Here is an 8143-nt window from a genome sequence, read left to right as displayed (position 1 = left end):
CTGAATTTTAAGGAATCTAGGTAGCATGATAGTAGCCAAGAGCACACTTTCTCTCTCTCTCTCTCTCTCTCTCTCTCTCTCTCTCTCTCTCTCTCTCTCTCTCTTTTTTTGTCAGAACCTGAATTTGAATTCTGGCTCTGTTGCTCGACTTATGAATGAACTTGAATAAATCATTTAATTTCTCTAAATCTCAATTTCCTTCTCTGTAAATGGAGAATGAGAACATCTGCTTGGATCATTGGGAACATTAAATTAAATCACATATAAAGCAGGCCCAAAGAATGGTAGCTATAGTATCTATTGTGGCTTATTTATTTTTTTAGCTTAATCCATTAATATATGTTAACTTGCTCTTTCAAAAAATGTTCAGTGTTCCATGAATTCTGGCTTTTCCATGAGCCTCAGATTTTGAGTCTCAATACCCCTTCAAAAGAGTAATCTTTTTCTTCTTTTCTTTTTTCTTTATTGATTAAGGTATTACATATGTGTGCTTATCCCCTCATTGCCCTCCATCCCCCACTCATGCCCTCACCCCCTGGTGTCTGTGTCCATTGGTTGGGCTTATATGCATGCACACAAGTCCTTTGGTTGATCTCTCTCCCTTCCCCCACCCGCCCCTACCTTCCCTCTGAGGTTTGACGGTCTGATCGATGCTTCTCTGTCTCTGGATCTGTTTTTGTTTATCAGTTTATGTTGTTCATTATATTGCACAAATGAGTGAGATCATGTGATATTTATCTTTCTCTGACTGGCTTATTTCGCTTAGCATAATGCTCTCCCAAAAGAGTAATCTTGATTATACAATCAAGGCTTGAAACATGGGAGAATACATCAAGGAGGCAATTTTCTTATCAAATAATTTTATATCGGACATAGAAGGTCACCAGGAGAGAGAGGCTTCCTCCCAGTGCCTTCTCCAGAGTGGGCACCCAGCTCAGGTCTGTACATGTCTATATGGTAAACACAGGTGGAGAGTAGAGGGAGAAATATGCCACTGTCCCAGACCTAAGTACACCCATTAGCAGGACTCTATAATCAATGTTAATATGGAGCAACTCAAAATGCAATCGATTTGGCTGGCACTGGCATTTTCTAATTATTATGCTAAACAATATCAGAGAACTAAACAGAATAGTAACTCAATAGTTCAGCTTGAACTATGTTCGGGAGGTCCATGATTGCACATCCATTCTTGAACAGCCACAGGCCCTAGTGCAGTAAATGTATCAGATAAAGTAAGGAAACCTACCTTACACTTAAAATGAGGAGAGATTTCTCTGAGAGTTCTAAACTCAGTCCAGCTGTAAGGATGCACTAATTGTTAGAGCACCCCCTAGTGGAGGAGGTGCAGTTCTCTGCCTTTAAGAATCTGTTCAAATCACAAATATTTGTGTTCTTTCGTCACTATCTCAATCTCACGTCTCAAGCTGTTCAATAGAATTTTCTGTGATGATGGAAAAGCTCTATAAATTCTTCACCATCCAATACAGTAGCCATGGACACATGAGCAATAGAGCACTTGAAATGTGGCTACTACAACTACAAAACTGAACTTTAAATTTCATTTAATTTTAACTAATTGAGATTTAAATAACCACAGGTGGCTAGTAGCTACCACATTGCACATTGTGGTTCTAGAATATCCACTTATGTAAATATTCCTTGCTACTTCATTGCAATCCTGCTCTTCCCTGTGGCCAGTGAGGACTGTGAGAAGGTTGTGTGAGAAGCACACTTCTTAACTAAGCACACGCCCTGACTCCTCCCGGGGCCTCAGCCCTTTCGTGTTGAAACAAAGAGGCTGCATGAGCTCTCTGTGCTCTTTTGGCACTAACATTCTGTGTTTGAAACTTGGAAAGTAAAAAATAAATAAGTTCTAAAAAAATAAAAAATAAATAAGTTCTGTTTAAAAGGTGACATCTACCGTTTCAGTCCGTTCATTTGGACCATCAGTAAGGTAGAAATGGCCCAGCGGCCATCTGCTAATACTTCTGGACCATCACAATGCAGGAGACGAACTAAAGTAGGAAGAATCTGCTCCACAGCGTCTAACGGGGGTACAGGATTCTTGCTGCATCGAAGGTTTGACAGTGTCCAGGTAAGATCACGTAAGTAACCACATGCTAAAGATGACATGTTGGGAACTGCATGGAGAGCCAACAGTGGGTCCACTGCCCCGCACTTGATATCTAAGCCTTGGGAAACTGAACCATCTTGTGAAGCACCTAGGAGCTGCTGAACTGCCAGTTGTGACTCCTGTGCTAAGAGCCATAGGAAATATTGTCACTGGGACAAATGAACAGACGCAGGTTGTAATAGATGCGGGAGCACAAGCCGTCTTTTCCAGCCTGTAATGAACTCCAAAACCAATGTTCAGAAGGAAGCTACATAGACAATGTCAAACATCACAGCTGGCCACCAGGACCAGATACAGCAAATTGTGAATCGAGGATTAGTCCCATTCCTCATTGTTGTTCTTTCTAAGGCAGACTTTAAGACACAAAAGGAAGGTCTATGGGCTGTGACCAACTACACAAGTGGTGGAACAGTTGAACAAATTGTATACCGCATTCATTGTGGCATAATAGAGCCACTGATGAACCTCTTAACTGCGAAAGATACCAGAATTATTCTGGTTATTCTGGATGCCATTTCAAATATCTTCCAGGCTGCTGAGAAACTAAATCTAACAATTGAAGAATGTGGAGGTTTGGACAAAATTGAAGCTCTACAAAACCATGAGAACGAGTCTGTGTACAAAGCTTCACTAACCTTGACTGAGAAGTATTTTTCTGTAGAGGAAGACCCAAATGCTGTGCCAGAAACTACCTCTGAAGGTTAAACATTACAAGTTCAGAATGGCACTTCTGGGAACTTTAACTTTTAGATTGTACAACTGAGGCGTAAAGTTGTTTGTTGTGTACTATGTTTGGTATAAGTATGTCTTACTGTATCTCTACTAAGAACTCTTTTTAAATGTGGTTTGTTATTGTAGCACTTTTGACAATGAATCTATACTTGAACAGTTCCAAACTATACATACTGTACGAAGCTTCTCCTCTCAGTGAGTTTCTTATTTCTATATGGAATTTCATATCTTGCAGTCTCCTGTAAATAAAGATTAAATTCCACCAAAAATAAAAAATAATAAATAAATAAATACATAAATAGTAAAAGGTGACATCTAGCCCGGCTGCTGTGGCTCAGTGGTTGAGCATTGGCCCAGGAAACAAGAGGTCACCGGTTCAATTACCAGTCAGGGCACATGCCTGGGTTGCAGGCTTGATCCCCAGTAGGGGACCTGCAAGAGGCAGCTGATCCATGTTTCTATCTCTCTATCCCTCTCCCTTCCTCTCGCTAAAAATCAATAAAAACATTTTTTTAAAAATAACATAAAAGGGCCCTGACCAGTTTGGCTCAGTGGATAGAGCGTCGGCCTATGGACTCAAGGGTCCCAGGTTCGATTCTGGTCAAGGGCATGTGCCTTGGTTGCGGGCACATCCCCAGTGGGGAGTGTGCAGGAGGCAGCTGATTGATGTTTCTCTCTCATCAGTGTTTCTAGCTCTCTATCCTTCTCCCTTCCTCTCTGTAAAAAATCAATAAAATATATTTAAAAAAATAACATAAAAGGTAACATCTATTGATGTGAAATCCATAGTTGAAGGGATATGTGTGTTGTGTGAATGGAACCCAATCAGAAATGACTTTTCCTCGCTATTTTTAAAGTGTCTGTTTGGTTCAAAACAGCATGAAGAATAGCCTTAACGTAAAACAAAGAAGCAAAATTAGGATACAGAGAGCTGACACAGGAGCCACCCTTTTCAGATTGGTTACCTCTTGCAAGAGAACATTTCCGCAGGCCCACAGGTGGACTTTCTCCAGCAGGCGGAATGGCTGCCGCGTGGAGGGCATGGAGAGGGGCTGCTGCTGAGAGAGCACCTTCGCTGACATTTCCCGCTCAGCGTGGGTCTTTAATTACAAAAGGATAAAACATAGAGGGCCACTTCCAATGCTTTGTTGTCAATAAAAGGAAAGAAGGCAAGTGGACAGATTTTGATGTTTTCAACTTAAATAACAATTTTCATTAAGTACATATTTTATGTATCCAGTAGTCAGCCCCTGTGTACAAAATATCAACAGTTTCTATAAGGTTTTAGTGAAAATTTTCCATGCTATTAACATGAACATAGGATATGCTAGTACATGCCCTGAGACTATGGACATTGGAACTACTTCCATAAGGTTGCTAGCATCTAAGACATAATACAAGCCCTTTCTATATCTACTTCATTTCTTGGGTGGCTAGTTATTTTCTTAAATGTTTTCATGTACAAACCGTTGTCACTGAATTTTGTTTCAAATCGCTAAAAACAATAGAGAGGGTCAACTATTGATTACAAAATACCAAGCTCTATTTGTGGGCTTCAAATTACCAGCCTACCAAAACCAAGCTAGCCCTGTTTCAGTTTGTAGTCACAGACAATACGGCAATTTAATGCAGCGGAAATCCTGACCCAACTCAAAAGATGGTATTTCTGCCATAGGAGGTTATATTCACCTCCTTTCCCAAGCAGTGGGGTAATGTTGGTCTCAGAGAGTAGCCCACTTTGTGTCTGAAAAGAAAGCAAATCAAAATGTGTGTATATAGGCTCGTCTGAAGGACATTTGTACAAAAACACACCATGTAATTATTATACACAGTTCACAACACTTTATATTTATAGATATTCTCGTATAATTTTTGCAATTATGCTGCTGTAGACACAAAAGTCACATTAAATGGCTATCTTTAATATGCGTAATGCACTTGGAAACAAGAGTATGGTTAATAAGAGTTTGCAAGCTCCTCTTTTTCATTAAGTTGTTAATCATGTTTCATTGGTGCCCAAAGATCAGAAGAAAAGCAAAAGTTTCGGAACCACAGTAAGGAACGGTGCAGGTGAGCTTTCCTCTCCCCCAGTCACTGTGCCAGTGTGATGACAGCCCCACCACTAAAACAAACAAGCTTAACACGGCCATTTGCCGGGCTTTGCTGACACTGTCTGATTTTTCTTTTTCCACCAGAAAACCTGTTTTGTTTTTTTTCATATTAAGTGGAGTAGTGTCAGAAAGTGGACAAATAGTGTGTGTGAAGGCGAGTGGAAACAGTACATCTTATGTAAAGAAGCGGCACAAGGTTTAAAAAGTGTGCTAGAATTTCAGTAACTTGATTGTTTAGACTCAGGTGAGGGCACCAGCTCTCTGAGCCAAAAGAAAGAAAGAAAGAAACATTAATCGTGTTGTACCTAAGCCAACCCACTAATCAGGAATACAAAATATGGTGCTAAGATATTGAGGCGCTATAGAAATGCCGACGAATAGTGAACATGAAAGTAAACATTCCAAACTCCCTACCCCTCTCCCACCTAATCTGATGGAGCCACCCAATGCTCTACACAAGGGTAAGTGGAGCCGGCTCCCTCGGCTGGCTATCGCAGGCTTTTAAATGGACTTCTATTAAAAACCCAGTTGAAGTATCTCCTGGGATCAGCATGGCGTTTAGTTGCCGGCTGGCCCCAGTGGGTTCAGCCACCCTACGCCTCCCCCCCTCCCCCCATAATGGAAAGCACCACGTGATTACCCAGGTCCACCCCAGCTCTGTTTTCAAGGTCTTTCCTGAAAGTTGGCCACATAGATAACCTGGTTTCCATGCTATTTATTGCCTAGGAAGGAGGAAGGGTTGAGCCCAACCCCTCTGGGATGTGAACTTGCGGTTCCAAGGAGTCTAGGGAATCAAATCTGATGCTTTCAGGACTGAGCTGCCCCATAGAGTGAATCCAACAGTTTTCTCTTAGGACCAAAAAGGGACCTGGATTACAATAGCTCTTTCTTATTTGTGTCCCTTGAGGGGAAAAGGGAAAAAAAAAAAGAAAAGAAAGCTTTCCCCAGTACTTTAGGACATATTTAACCAATGGCCTTTGCGAAGAGTAACTTTTCTACATTAAGAATTAATCCCTTTTAATATTCTTTTTATTAACTGAAACATCATTGCACCTGAGACCTCCGTGTACTGGTGGTAAATCTGGTTAACTTTGGAGACTCAGTATCACCTCTTCCATCAAAATTGATTACTCTGAAGGTTAGGGAAGATTATATGGTCAGGTCAACTGCTCCCCTCCTCCCTGGTGTTCTAGCAAAGATAAAATTCAAATGATCTTTCTAAGAAAAATAATTGCCTTCTTTTAAGAGATTGCATTAAAGATAACAGAGTAATGGTAACAGCACAAAAGTCTGGTCTCTTTGTACCTGGATTTAACATACTTTGGGGTTTTCATTTTGGGTGAATTTAGGGCATAGCATTACTTGTGGCTTCATCTAGTTCAAGAAATGATGTACTGAATAGGCAAGACATTATTTTAAAACTGTAGAAAGCCCGGCTGGCATGGCTCAGTATTCAAACATCGACCTATGAACCAGGAGGTCACGATTTGATGCCCGGTAGGGGTGCATGTCCGGGTTGCGGGCTAGATCCTGGTGTTGGGTGTGTGGGACACAGCCGATCAGTGATTCTCTCTCATCATTGATTTTAAAAATAAATCCTTATTCAGCCATGAGTTTTGGAAAAGACTTTGCAACTTCCAGCATGTTGCAGGGAGGTGCATCTCTGGCCACCATATTCCTTACAAGTATTGAAAAGCATACTTTTATCTGATTGTAGTTACTACAAAGACCCTTGCATCAATTTCTTAAGGTTCTGCCACTGTTTTGAAGACTTGTCTGTGAAATCCAGTTCCTCAGACTTGCTCAGCTTTCATGTGATTAAAACATAGCACGCCCTGGAAAGAAGCGCAGGTCAGCTTGGTTCAGGCGTTTCACTGATGGTTGAAAATTATTTAGAGAAACTCATGTACTGATGTATTAATATATATATACGTGTGTGTGTGTGTGTGTGTGTGTGTGTGTGTGTGTTCACGTGCAAGACTACTTCCTCTTCATTCAAAAGAGCTAAAAATTTAGGCCCCATTTCTGGCACTTTAAATAAAGTTCCCTTTTCCAGGATTATTTATCATGGTTAGTGGTTGCCATCAGTCATGAAAAGTTAACAAAGACCTATTGGGTTTATCTATAGGCAGCTAAACAAACATATCTCTCTCTTCTGTTATCTTCTTGTTAACAAAGCCCTATCAGGATGTTCTAAGCATCAGCATTTACTGCACAGGGGCCCTTTATCTGGGATGATATATAGAGAGCCCATCAATTAGTGTGAGGATTTGTAGATACCTGCCATATATTCATGAGAGTGCTCCTCTCTCGTCTCTCTCCATCACACATGTCGCAGTGTGGTTCTGTGAGTGGTGTCACTGCTCACCTCCTGGGCTGTGGCTCATCGGTTGCAGTAGTTAAACTGTCAGAGTCGCCGTGGGTCCAGGCAGAGCTGGGACTCTGAAACAAAGCCAAGGACCAGGGCTGCTATTCTTAACAAACACAATTGCGTAGGCCAAGGTCCCACACAGCAGTATCGAAAAAACAGAGAAACACGAGCCTTGGTGTAAATGTTGCCTTTGCCTAAGCATTTTGCAAAAACAAACAAAAAATATAATGTGGTTCCCCGCTTACTTTATACAACTGGAAACATTAAGGCCGACACTTTAGTTCTGGGTGTGTGGCTGAGGGAAGGGGGAAGCTAGTCACCAGAATGGCATCTTGTTTCTATAAGTTAGCACCTTCTGATCTCTGCTGCTCCTCTCCTTACAGGCCACGCTGGTTTCCTAGGCCACTTAGCTTGACTTCCAAGGCTCCACACTAGCCTGTGTCCCAACCTCTCTCCCTTCTCCCCATCAGGACACATCACATTTTCTCATGTTCGTTGGACTCACCTGGCTCTTTCTCCAACCCTGAACTTGCCCATTCCCTCTGGAACACCCTTTGCCCCTGCTCTGCTCCATCAGGCCCTGAACATCCCCGGAGAGCCACAGAGGTACACATTGGAGGCCCTCCCAGGCATTCTGTCCTCTGGGCTCACACACCATCATTGTCATGCTTTTGATAGATTATTTATTGCACCTATGATGATTTATTTGCTGTCTTTCTCCCCACTCCACCTGTGGGCTGATAAAGTTTCCTACTTTGCAGTCTTAGAGCTTAGCAGGGTGCCCATTGGGGG

At 41.8% G+C, this 8143-nt stretch overlaps 1 pseudogene; it reads left to right on the top strand.

Annotated features, from left to right (window-relative positions):
• Nucleotides 1-1963: 1963 nt before the first annotated feature.
• LOC118664557 lies at nt 1964-3172 on the top strand (annotated as a pseudogene).
• Nucleotides 3173-8143: the final 4971 nt, after the last annotated feature.

Source organism: Myotis myotis, unplaced genomic scaffold (assembly GCF_014108235.1).
Source record: "Myotis myotis isolate mMyoMyo1 unplaced genomic scaffold, mMyoMyo1.p scaffold_m19_p_1, whole genome shotgun sequence".
Lineage (NCBI taxonomy): Eukaryota > Metazoa > Chordata > Mammalia > Chiroptera > Vespertilionidae > Myotis > Myotis myotis.
The sequence above is the reverse complement of the archived record's forward strand: the minus strand, read 5'-3'. Positions and strand labels throughout refer to the sequence as shown.